The sequence below is a fragment of the Helicoverpa zea genome, chromosome 16, assembly GCF_022581195.2.
Source record: "Helicoverpa zea isolate HzStark_Cry1AcR chromosome 16, ilHelZeax1.1, whole genome shotgun sequence".
In the NCBI taxonomy this organism is placed as follows: domain Eukaryota; kingdom Metazoa; phylum Arthropoda; class Insecta; order Lepidoptera; family Noctuidae; genus Helicoverpa; species Helicoverpa zea.
Genome location: NC_061467.1, coordinates 5,907,095 through 5,920,248, shown reverse-complemented (window position 1 = coordinate 5,920,248; position 13,154 = coordinate 5,907,095). Strand labels below are relative to the sequence as shown.

Sequence of the window (13,154 nt, the reverse complement as noted above, 5' to 3'; positions counted from 1 at the left end):
TTACCATTAGATTAATGATTCAACTTTTTTTATTTTCAGTGCAAACAAGGTTTCTATGATTTTTCCTGAATTAAAATGTCAGGTTACAGCGGAACCAGGCATTTATTCCTGTTATTCAACTATCAAATTCTCTGGCAAATAATAATACATTGTTATTCTCTCCGATAAAGCTAACACAACACCAAGACGCAACGCATTAGACGCAATGACGTTTCCAAACGTCAATACGAGTATTTGCGTCACGCCATACTATAATAATCTTGATACTTACTCGGATTATGATGCTGTTACTGTATAGGTAACTCCTTTGCGTCTGGCATAACGAATTGTTACGTACCTGCAAGAAAAAGATGAAAATAAAGTTGCGTATTAGTAAAAAGCAATTATTAGCTTATAATTATTTAACCTACGCTTATAACATCAACAAAAAAAAGCTACTTTAGGTGTTATTAGTAGTTTTTTGAATTGTTCGAAATGGTTTCCATTTCGAACAATTCAGTTAGTAGGTACCACCTAATTTTGACTGCATACGTGACCAAAATATTTATCTGGACAGTGACAGATCATTTCTACTGAAAGTAATAAGAACTGATAAATGCAGCCAGCCTATTTCTATAGTTTAGAAACATGATGTGACAGAACAAAATTATGTGTAAGTAAATGAAGTATCCTACTTAATTTAATTAATCTTACCAAAGTTTGTCAAAAGTTTAATACTTAAATACTTAAACTTTGTTCAAGTCCATTGGATAAAATGTTCGAATGAACAGTTATGCCCGGTGGACTTTGAATAATATTTTTAAACAACCCATTAGCATATACTTTTGAAATTGTGATTGAGGTCTATGAACGAACGGAAGAAGGAAGTGAAATTAAAATTCTACACGAACACGTAGCCGTCCAGTAAAGTACTAATAATATAATTGAATTATTTATGTGTCTGTCCGTAGATATTTCACGTAATGAATACCTATGAAGCCTTTATAGCAGACATTAAATTATACAACTAGTCACATGCGCTTTATACTGGATGGTTCTGGTGAAAACCGCATTTAAATCTACATTTTTTTATTCTACTGTTGTCGATATCTCTGGAGCTGCTTTTTTAAGTTTTTCCAACCAAACGTTTCATTATTGTATATCATAGGCTTTATTTTATCCTGCTTTGGGAAGTAGCTTCCACAGATTGCAGGGGAAATACTATGGATTAAACTATTTAATATTTTGACAATGCTTTAACTGCATCAAGTGAAGGATACTGGCACCCCACAAAAAGTATCAAGTTTCATAAAACCATGCAATTTGTCACCACATAACAATTAACATCCATAAATTGGCTGAACATAGTGGCATCACATATACCGTGGCATAGCAACCAGACACTAATTCTAAGTAATAAATAAAGAAACTTGCCCATCTAATTACAAACCGTGATATATAGTCATAATGTTATACGACGTAAGTGATAACTTCATTTAATGACTGTTGGAACACTTTCCTCTATAACATCTATAAATTATAGTTATTACTGTGCTTAATTAAATTTGCACGATAATTGATCCTCTGTGCAATCTATCGTATAAGATAATACAGTAAGAAAAACTTTATATCGGGTGTGTCGTTCACAATCACATTAAATGAAACTCCCTTTATCTCTGCCTTACACATGATGTTGTAAATTATAAAAACTAAAAATGACTCCTGTGGCTAAACCACTGAATGGATTAAGTTATTTTTTTTACGATTCGCCATAGAATATCATAAAGTGTATGCGATAGGATTTAATGTGATTGTGAACGATACACCCTGTATTGATATAAACATATTGCACTAACTCCTAACAATTATGCAATATGTTTTATTACCATTTTAATTTATACATATTATATATTTGGTTGACCTTTGTCAGCGCTAATCATGTTTGTAACACGTAATCATTTAGTACCCAAGTTCATGACCGAATAAGTACGGAGAATCGTTTAATAAAATTTGAATTACTAATGGAAGTTAACTGTGATAAGAAGCTCTGTATAATCTAGACGGTAAATTAAACAAATAATTCCGGATCGGGTGATAGTAAACCCGTTATGCAATAAAACGTTGAATTAGTTAAAGTCATTACTACAATAAACCCACGGTAAGTAATTAGTTGGTTAAATTATGCATTATGCAAAGACATTAAATAGAGGTACATTCTACGTTTATTTTGTCATTTGTAGGTGGTAGAAGGTTGTTGATAAGTTGACTAAGAGGAATTTCATACTTAAATATTTTTTGCAAAATATTCTAGTGATATACCTAGCTACAATCCAGCACGTATCCTCGTGTTTGAACAGCTATAAATATATCATTATTCATATCATTTGCCTATAGGTACTGACATCATTACAAATTAGTAATAATTTCATCATGCTCGATATCAAGCTGTATTAGTGTTTCACCTTCGTGAGTCACTAGTACACTTGAGCCGACTGCACGCATACGTTATAAATGTACATACATCCACTATGTAATGGGTGCAAACCAATTATGTTTCACACACAGTTACTAATTATAATTTCCTCGGCGCTGCCATTCGGAAAACTATGTTTAGAGTGTTCTATTTATTAATTAGTAGCTAAATACGCTGCAGTGAGCACAGTTATGTACCACTTAAATTAGTCGGAACAACGTTTTGGACTTTATAAAATTTTAAACTGGCTTCATTTCACTGTGTAACTGTTTAAATAATGTAATATTTTAATTTAAACTCATGGCAATGCGTCGGTAGCTCGAACAATATGCAACGTATTCAGAATACACAGCACGTACAATAACTTTTAATACCCAACTGAGTAGGTGGTATGCACGCTGTAATAAAAAACATGCCAATCCTCGACTTGGAATAAGATGCATGCATGTATGACAGTTAATTTAGTATCCAGGCTGTGGTCGTGGTGACATCCATCTATTGCGCGTAAGGACATCGCACACTGCCTTGGGCCCGCACCATTCAAGAACTCACAAAGCGCATATGCTAATAACACATTTGCAATTAAGATCGCGACGCCCACAAGGGGACGCCATTGTTTCATACATGTGAAATGTGTCTACTTATTATTTATATAACTATAAAATATTTATACAATAAATACTATTCAATCTTGCACAATGATAACAGTTTTGCAATAGAATAAAATGTAACATCGTCGAAAAGCTTTTTATCGAATTGGATCGCGACATTCAAATACGAAGCGGAGAGGAATTTAATACTGAATTATGAAAACATTTCGTTGATAAAACTTTCGTTCCACCGCTGATACTAATGGAACGAATTTTCAAAGTAAAAGTTGTACAACAAGCAATCTCCTGGCATGGAAAGTTGGGCGAATTTCAGTGGAGCACCGACCGGTGAGCATCACCAAAAGAATGTAATAAGGCACAGGTGCCGCAACTTCTTTATTGGATTTCGCACGTTCCGACTCGACGTGTTTGATGGCCGGAAGATTCTTGCTAAACTCTTTGCTAGATATTAATTTTCCAACAAAATTATCTTTGGACTTGTCTGCAAATTCACTATTGTACGAATGTATTTCAGCAATGGGAAAGTGGGTTACATTTATATCGCTCACCTGTTGAGCAGTGCCGTGACTCCGTCATAACAAGATTTTAAGTTGTACTACACGTCAATGGAAACACCTGTATGATATATGTAGAGGTGGCTAACATGAACAACGTCATCATTGTAAATAACTATTACTTTATTATTATTTCAAAGCTAACTACGTAGCTAGTATTCATGAATCAATCGTTATCAAAATCTGATACACTTGTAACGTAAAAAATGAGTGCGGCGCGATGATGCAGCTGTGTCACGAGGTCATTCCGAAAAGTGTTTCTCGGTGAACGACGCCGACTGAAAGGAAAAGTATAGGCCGTCGCCGTGCGCGCTGCCGCCGCTGCAGATCGTGTCATTGACACATGCAAATTTGAACAACGCTTCGGTGTCGGGTCATCGAACCCTCCATTCAATGACTGTCGAAAGTTATCCGTGAATACGACGTCGGCGTAGCCTACAAAGAACTCCTGCATCGTAGCCGATACGCGATTGTAGCGTTTATAATCATTCATGAATAAGCGAATTTACCTTGCGATTGCTCACCCATCTAAAGGAGAACACTAAACGATCTGTCTAGTTCTTCGTTTCGTTATTGAGTATTGGTATTCAAGGTAAACAGCGACTTGTCGCGAGCGTATAAGGTTGCTTATTTGATGTGTTCGATTGAATTCGACAGATGCGCCGCTACACGAGGTGCGTCTGGCCATTGTATTATTAGCATTGCGAATTTCGACAAGCTCTCGGTGCTAGACGCCATTCGCAAATACAAACGGTTGGTATGCAAATCTCTCTTGTCTGTAGGACGACATTTACATGGTTTGTTGGGCGTGGCCTCAAACACAACTGTCCATAATGTATTTTATCATTTTTCACTGCTGCGCGGCTACTGAGGAAACACAATTTTTCACGCTTTCGTTGACGTAGGAACTGGCTGTTCCAATAGCGGCCATTCCTCATATGCGATACAACTCGGTTTGCACAAAGACTTAGGTAGATATATTATCAGCACTCCGTGTTATTATGTTTGCAAAGCAAGCTTCATAATATGTGCACGGCTGGCGACTAGATAAGCGAGACGTCCTTGTCCGCCGTGATGGACGTAAAACTCTGAAAAGACGACCTAAATAACGCGAAGAGTAATCTCTGATGGGTGCTATCATCGCGGGAGATGGTAATGTTGATTGTTGACCTAATCTATCTCGTGACGTCATGGAGCAGCCTGCAGTCGAGGCCAGCCGACGCCTGTAAACTTATTGTACACACACTCGTATACCTACGAATACATGATTCATAAATACTTGGTATTTAGAAACTATAAGCAGCCGTGTTTAATTTATTTTGTTAGTTTCTCTTGTTTATACGGCGAGAAAACACATAGTATCAGCTGTTCGTCGTCGTACTCAAGTTGTGGGAGTCAATTGCGGTAGTTAAACGGATTAGTGCCGCGCCACTGAGGGTCGGCTTTACTCCAATTGCGAATCGCCATGTTTAAAAACTGAGCACGTAGCATCGATTGTTACTAATAAGGAAGGAGCGTGCAGATAAATTATTAAATTCCACATTCGTTCACATAATCACCTCATTGTAATATACTACTAGGAAGAAATTGTACAACATTTTACGTAATAAAACCGCACAAAGCCGCGAAGCTTACATTGATTTACAGTAATTTAGTGTGAAAAGGAAATAAATACTTGTCTGTCAGATGTCTTTCACAAAACAATGACATGATTTATCGTCGAGAGATAACTGTTTACACGTAGGATATCGAGCCGTCTGTTGTCCACGCTGCCAGCTTGTTCTAAACCAGATAAGATTAAAGATGGTGGGCTCACTCGGGGAAATTAATCATTAATGAAGTTTTAAAGTGGTCGTGTTCATTATTGTGGCTGGAGAGATTTTTAATTAATGTCAATCTTTTATCAGACGTGGATATCTAAGAAACCAATGGTATTTTGCTCATAATTTAAACTCATAAAAAATGATTTTATGATTCGCCTTATGCAACAAACAAGGTTATTACACGAGAGCAAGCATGTTGCACAGGCGGCACGGCGCGGTACGACAGCGGCGCGGTGGCACAGCGCGAGGAGCCCGCACGGCGCGGAGTCTCGGAGCAGACGGGTGCGCCGGCCGCATGAGAAGCTGGTCAGTGGCCGCATTCCTTATAGTTGAAAGTAACACGGTATCCGGCTGCGAAAAATCACCGTCTCGCTCGACCAATGGCTGGGGGATTCTGCTTCTTATACATTACCACATTACGAACCATTCCATGTAACTCCACGTTATATCGATTTAAAATAGACATTATTAAATACGAAATTGCAACACAGCGCCAGTTTGCAGCACGCCCGACTGTGTAGATATTGTCCTATCAAGATGATTTAGATAAGTGTCAATGTATTATAAATAACGGCGGAACGTTTTATTTATCATCGAGTTCGACAACCTCTTGCTCTTAAGATTAAACTTATTTATACAACGAATGGCTGTAATTTACTTTTGATATGCACGACCTGATTGCCTTGCAACAATAAGAAGAAATCAAGTCAAGTATTCAGAATGAAATTCATAAATTAATATCTATCAAAATCAGAAGAATAGGGTTATGTTTTGTATTCCATTTTGTTCGAATAAAATAGCAATTCCGAAGTTATATAAAATCCATTCCTTTCCTTTGTAATAAAAATTGCCCATTCGAATATTTCTCTAAAGTATGAATGAGAAATATGTCAGTGAGTTTTGCAGGTAAAATATCTGCAATCGAACATTATACTGCAAGGAAAGTGTGCAATTCTTTCCAGTTGGATTGGAAGTCGGCGGCACACGAGCAGCGTCGTGTGATTGCTTTGCGCGAATTTTTTGTTCGTCTGGCGCGCAGGTGTCTTGTCGTAGGCACAGAGTTGAGACTCGGAGCTTATTTTTTTCTGAATAGCCTTCGACCCGCCTCGCTGCCATTGTTTGTTTTGATCGTTTTTTTCAGCTCATCGTCTGTGGACTTGCGAATCCGGCATACCTGCTAAGACTTTACCGTCGGACCCTAATTTATGAGGAGATTAAATAAAACGCTTTAAAGGAACACCGAGAGTTTTTAACAAATGCTTTTGATCGTCACTGCAAAGTGTAAATGGTGAGATTTGTAATCGGTTCTGACTGGGATGGGTTTTATGATTCTGTCCGTCGTTCCCATGACACGAATGCGTGCTAGTATTTTGAACGAAACAGGTTGGTTCAGCACCACGGCATTTACTTAACGGCCCTTCGTTTACGTAACGTGCTGTGAGATTGCTAAAATGAATGGCGTGGTTCCCAAGGCGGCGGCGTGGCGGGTGCATGCGCTGGGCGGGCCTCTCTAGTGGTATTGCGTTCCGTTATCTTGCGGTCATCAGTCTCTCGGAACGGGTTGCGGGCCCCGGAGGCGATACACCGGAACTGTCGTGCTGTATACGGCGCACGCGCCGGCCGCACGTCCTCGTGTCGCCGGAGCCGTTTGACGTGTCACTGCCGTCTGACGTGCATCACACGCCACTTACTTTCGTGCACATGAAACCACCTGCTTCACAACTTCCCTGTGTCAAACTAGCTTATACTTTATACGTGTGGATCATCCACGTCACTTCAGACGATATGCAGAAGAGTATGGTAAATGTATGTTTATTATCAAATCCTCCCAACTTAGCATGACGAAGCATAAACAGCTTTTAGACATAACCTGTTGCCAAATCAACATCCGAAACGACCGATTCTGATCTTGCTATAATGAAGATAACAAAAGAAAACTATAAAAGAAGCCCGAGTTCAACAGTCGGTTCCCCGGACAACTGATCTAAAGTACCTCATCATCATCGTACATTCAAAAACATAATGATGGTAATAAACAGCAATAATCGAACCATAAAAACTTATAATAATGGAAGAAAGATATAACGACAATGGAGTTGATAGACAATTCAATCAGTGTAATTAATTGTTAAGTTTCCTACTTCATACTACCCGTATGCGCGTGCCCACACTGCGGGTTAGGGGAGACGAGGTGGAGGGGGGGGGGGGAGCTGTGAAGTTATAAATAATTAATGCGAAAGATAACTGTGCCGCGTGCGCCTTGCAGTACGTGCATTGCAAGCGCCTAATTGCACTCAATGATGAAAGATCAATAAATGTAAGAAATAAATTAATAATCGATGAGACTTTTTTCTCACACTCGAGCCGTTGAATAAGCAGTAATAACTGATCATAATATACTTGGTAGTGATATATTACCTAATAATGGAAATAATTTGCTAACGAAAGATAAAAAAGCTGATGATTATGTTCAGTCAGTGAATACAGGAAAGCAATTAAGATGCTGCACGCGGTGCTTGAAGTGAAGTCAAAGCTGCTTGCGAAAAATTTAAAGCTTACTTCTTCGAGAAAAAAACTAAAATGATTGAAAATTAACTAAGTACTTATCTTTTAGTAATCGAAACCTTGTACTGGTGTAGGTACTTGTGACAAAAACATCCAGGCACTAGTTTAGATCACATACCTACCTACTATTAAATTTATGTAAGTGGAGAGCATAAACAAAAAACAAATAAGGATTAGTAAGGGCACAATGATCAATTCTGAGTTTAACACCGAGTTGATAATAAATTGTAAACATATCCAAAACCCGATACTGAAAACTTTGTTAGATTTTGTTCAAAGATTGTTTTCAAAGTAGAAATGTGATGAGTCACCAGTTTATTGTTTCAAGCCGCTGAATATTTTTTCAGTAAAATCTTGGAAAACTGTTGCAGTCTCACCGTGAATCGCTTTCATTTAAATTTTTGCTTTTCCAAAGTTTCTTTCGCCTTTATTTCGCACAGAATAATAGCGGTCGCGTTCGGATTGAATTGATTTCATTAATTTTATCCCTATTTTTGCTATTTCGGCACTTTGAACCTATCAATAGAACCTTTTTTTATTTTACCCTTATTTCTATAGGTACCTCTAGTTAAAATTAATAGTGTTGGTATTAAATTCATCGTCCGTATAAATACTTTATCCTATATCTAGTAATTATTACAAACGGGTATAAAAGCATAAACACGAAGCTACTGAACACAAAACAATACCGTGTTATGTGGTTACTTTAGTCCGTAATATTGCGGGACAAACATCCGTTCGGACTTTATTACGGACCGATCCACAAAAAATCCGTTGCTTACGGGAAGGGAAATTACTGTGAAACCGTACGCTAGTTACTTCTGCAGTTGACGGTGGCATTACACAAAGTTGCGACTGACGTTGGTCAACATACGAGCCACTTAGTGCCTAGTGTGCCTACCACGCTTTCCCCGATCCGTTTGAAACTTTATCCGGACCGTTACCAGCAAAATGCGTTTTTAAACTCATACGGGCAGTCCTATACACAAAGGGATCCTACCTGTAAACATGGCTAACATTTGTGCATGCAACGTTTATGTTCAGAAGCCTTTTTAAGAGTACTGACCGTAAATATGAGTTAGAAGCTGAAATCTACGTTAGAAGTACATAATATGAATCATTTAACTTGATACTCTTTTGAAAACGCTCTAAACAAGGTTCTAAAGCCTTAAGTAACCATATTTTTGGTAGTTCAGCATTCTTAGAGCGGTAACAAAGTAAGTGAAGTGCGCGTATTTCATCCTTGTCGGGTGCAACGAGACACTGCAAGCGACGCCATCTCACGTAACACAATGCTCGCGCCGTAATAGGCTTGCCGTTCAGGTGGTCTCAGATCTTCTTGGAATTCCACTTAAATCTGCAACCGAATCGCGTTAGAACAAATCCTGTGTAATTCACCGGCTTGTAAATTGATAATTTTATTCAAATCTAACTTCAGAACATTTGTTTTATTATGGAATTGTGATCGCTGCTACTACCAGGAACAATTCAATTTAAATGCTAATTAAAATATGTGCATGTAACGCCTTATTGAATCCTAAAACATTGGTGTATGTGCGAGTAAAAACTGCATAATTCATCTGGATGCTTTGCATATACGAGCATAAACAGATTACCGTGGCGAGTCAGACGCGAATCATGCCCTATTTCAAGACCGTACCGATTCATATGATGTTAGACTGCAAGATGGTCCTTGAGAATCGATTGGATCGATTTACATTCCGATTGGATCTCAGCGTGTATCGATTGAATCAATTAGATGTCAGATATACGGTCGACACGTTTTATATGTAGATTTCGTCCACGCCTCCTTCGTGTAATTTTATTTGATGATCATTGCATGTGAGTGGTACTCCTTTATTTAATGAACATCTATGCGGCTATTAGATTTCAAATACATGTTTCTTGAATAAGACGGGACCCTTCAGGTCCTAAGAGAGCTCTTAATAATTTAGTACAGGCTACACGAGCAAGCCACAGACTGAGTCTGACTTCGGTATAAGCTATTATATAACAGATATGAGAAGATTAGTGTTAGGTACGAGTACATTTTAAGCATTGAATTAATGTAGGGAAGAAAACAATATTCAAACCACAATTTGTTTTTTTTTTTTTTGTAAAACCAATGATATATAAACACATTAATAATTTAAAAGATATTAGTTTTATGACCTAAATTATCTGAGCATGATAAATGACGGCAATACTTCATCACATTTGGCAAGATCTATCAGACATAAGGCGCTGAACAGTTGTTTAGTATGTTCGTCCACGCCTCCTTCGTGTATTTGTATTTCGCGTTTGATTCTGTCATAGCGCTGATTGCAGGCCGGTGATTTAGGCAAGTTTCCAACACGGGCATGCAAACAAAGAGCAATTTCACTAATTAAGTGCTCGCCGTGTTGTGAGTGCCGGCAGACGGTGGGATGCGACGCGATCACCTCGAGTGCATCTTTGCCATAATTACTTATTTACACTTTTAATGGATTTGCAGAGAAAGTGATGTGTATTTTTGGATGTCTCACTTAGGTGAGCACTAGGTGTTTTCTGCAGTATGTAAAGTCTAAGAATATGAGAATAAAGCGATCTATTGGCCTTGATTGAAAGGTTACTTTCTTTTATTTATATTTTTATAAGTATATTTTCTATGCGAATCATAAATTAAAATAAGTACCTAAGCCCTTTAATATTTAAAATAGATCTGAAGCGCTTAATAAATTCAGTTAATATTAGTCACGTATTAAGATTACCGACGGGAGATAATACAGCGACTACGTTGGAGTGCAACAATGCAATAAAATGTAAACGTAAAAGTGCAATGTTGTGTATGGGGCGTCGCGGGCGCACGGCGGGGCGGGCGGCGCGTGCGCGGCCCTGGCGATGCCGCAAGGTCAATGGCACGCGCCTCTCCCGCTCGCACACCGGAATTCCATATTTAAATCTCGTCCGCAGAAAAATGGCGGTCGACTCCATTCCGCGGCCGCGCCGTGTGTACGGAGAATTAATAAAACATGCCTCCCACTTTTTCTTATCGTTTTTTCCGAGTATCGTTAACAACTTGGTAACAGTGCGGTTGCAGTTTGCTGTTATGCTGTGTCTGTTCGATACTCTTATCCCGTACATGTAAGAAAATTAATCGTAATATTTTATACACATACGCTTATAAATTTTCTGCTACCTACATATTTACACTGTAATTCATGGTTAATTCGTAACGGTATTTAAAAAACCCCAATAAAGTTTAATTGTTGTTGAGTCTACGCATTGCACGTAGAAACCGCGTTGGCGAGTAGCAAACATAAAATGTAGCGTTTTTTCGTAGCAATGACGCTACGTGGACGAAATGTAGACACGTAGGCAAATGTAGCCACGTAGGTAAATGTAGGCGCATGCGGTATGTATGTGACGCGGCAGCGGACACAATTAACTGGGTACGGGAAAGCGCAAGTCACTGGCAATCGGAGACCGCTCGGATTTCAGCACAAAAGCGAAGGGAGTCGGGGACGGTATGTGAATTTGGGGATTAAGCGCCGTAACCACTAATGCGAATAACAATAGTGGGGTTTAGTTGAAGAACGCCACACAGACAGTTCATTAGCTTCATGTAGGCAGCTTTATTTATAGCTTCAATAAATACATAAACAAGTATAGATAGCTACGTACGCAGTATTCAATGCTTAAATGAGTAATCTGCGGTTGTTTAGTACTTACGTCTATACAGGATGATTTTAGAATGAGAGAGTAAACAGGATGCACCTACAGCTTACTAAATTATCTCCGTTCTCGTACAGGCCTCCTACGCTACAATCTTTTATTGTTCAGACGTTCCGTTCATCCATTAAATTGATCAAAATCTTTCGTGGAAGACAGACAGAATTACTTCGCAATTCCACTTTAAAGCTAGGGAGCAAAAACCCTTTCGTTAAACATAAATGAAGTAAGTGTAGTGTAGTGGAGAGCGACAAAAAGGAATAAACTCACAGTCACACTCAAATTGAACGCACCCAGTAATGCGGTGAAATTAATTAATGTCCCCTTTGGTAGCGCACTGAAAATGTTTTAAAAGCGCCTGATCCTTGGAGGGACGGAGTACGAAGTGCAAGTCACCGGCGCGGCGCGCGGCAGCGGCCAGGCCCCACTAAATTTACAGCGCAATAAATTTCAACACAGAAACAGAGGAGCGTTATCTACTAACAGCTCAAATGAACTGTCTCGCCGTCCACCAACAAACAACAACATTGAATCGCTGAACGCAGAAATCACTATCGCCGACATAAGTAAGTATTTAGCAATAGCATTACTGACTTACGGAGCTCTCCCAGCTTTCTTTCTACTGAACGAAACAAAGGGCAGTTCATCGTACGAGATTTAGTGCGAACGTAAAGCGAACCACAGCGAATGTGTAGTTCGAATTTACAGAGTTATAAATCTGAGTGGTGTCATTGGACAAAGTAGCAGCTAGAAGAGCCGGCAAATACTTCTTATACTTACTTACATTTAACAGGTCTTTAACTCATGTTAAGTAAACAGGTTATAAAGAAAATTAGTTAGTGAGCGAGTGCCGGAATTGCATGCTTCATAAATTTATTATTTAACACACTTACACCTGGCGCTGCGCTTTAATATCGCTCATGCCTATAACAACATTTAGACATGGCAGGTTTAAAGTGAAAAAGTTAATTATTAATTGCTATATTAACGTTTCTATACGCTTGTACTGGTATATTAACGAAAACAAATCACGGAAGCTTTAAACAAAGATGTGAGAAAACACAAAGCGAGAATACAAGGTGTTAAGCTCCGCAAAAGGTAATGCACGCAGCAATTTGCACGCAGCTTGGGAAACGATTGCCTGTTTAATAATGATATAAATGTTGGAGCCGTTTATGAGTGTTCTAGTACATCCAGTCGTTACGTTTCCGCGGACCGGCCTCGCCCCGGGCCATTCAAGTGTGTCCGCTCAGGAATGGGTGCGCTAAGTGAAACGATACCGGAGATGAGACACGGCAAGCTTATTGCCTTCACATTGCATACAAAGTTTCGGAGCTACCGCCATCTGTTCAATCGAGACAGCTCTCTTCCTACACACGGGTTGGAATCATAAATGTGCAACTATACTTATTTTCTCTTTATCTGATTTCAGAGCAGC

At 38.9% G+C, this 13,154-nt stretch overlaps 1 protein-coding gene across 8 annotated transcripts in view; it reads right to left on the bottom strand.

The window, feature by feature from the left end:
• Positions 1–13,154, bottom strand: part of LOC124637779 (protein alan shepard) — a 67,468-nt gene that overhangs the window by 36,941 nt on the left and 17,373 nt on the right. For 2 of the 8 annotated variants that reach the window (XM_047174426.1, XM_047174425.1), the window contains one exon: positions 272–337. The exons of the other annotated variants lie outside the window; for them this stretch is intronic. The gene's annotated coding sequence lies outside the window, so the exon portion shown is untranslated. The remainder of the gene's footprint in view (positions 1–271; positions 338–13,154) is intronic. 8 annotated transcript variants of the gene reach the window in all.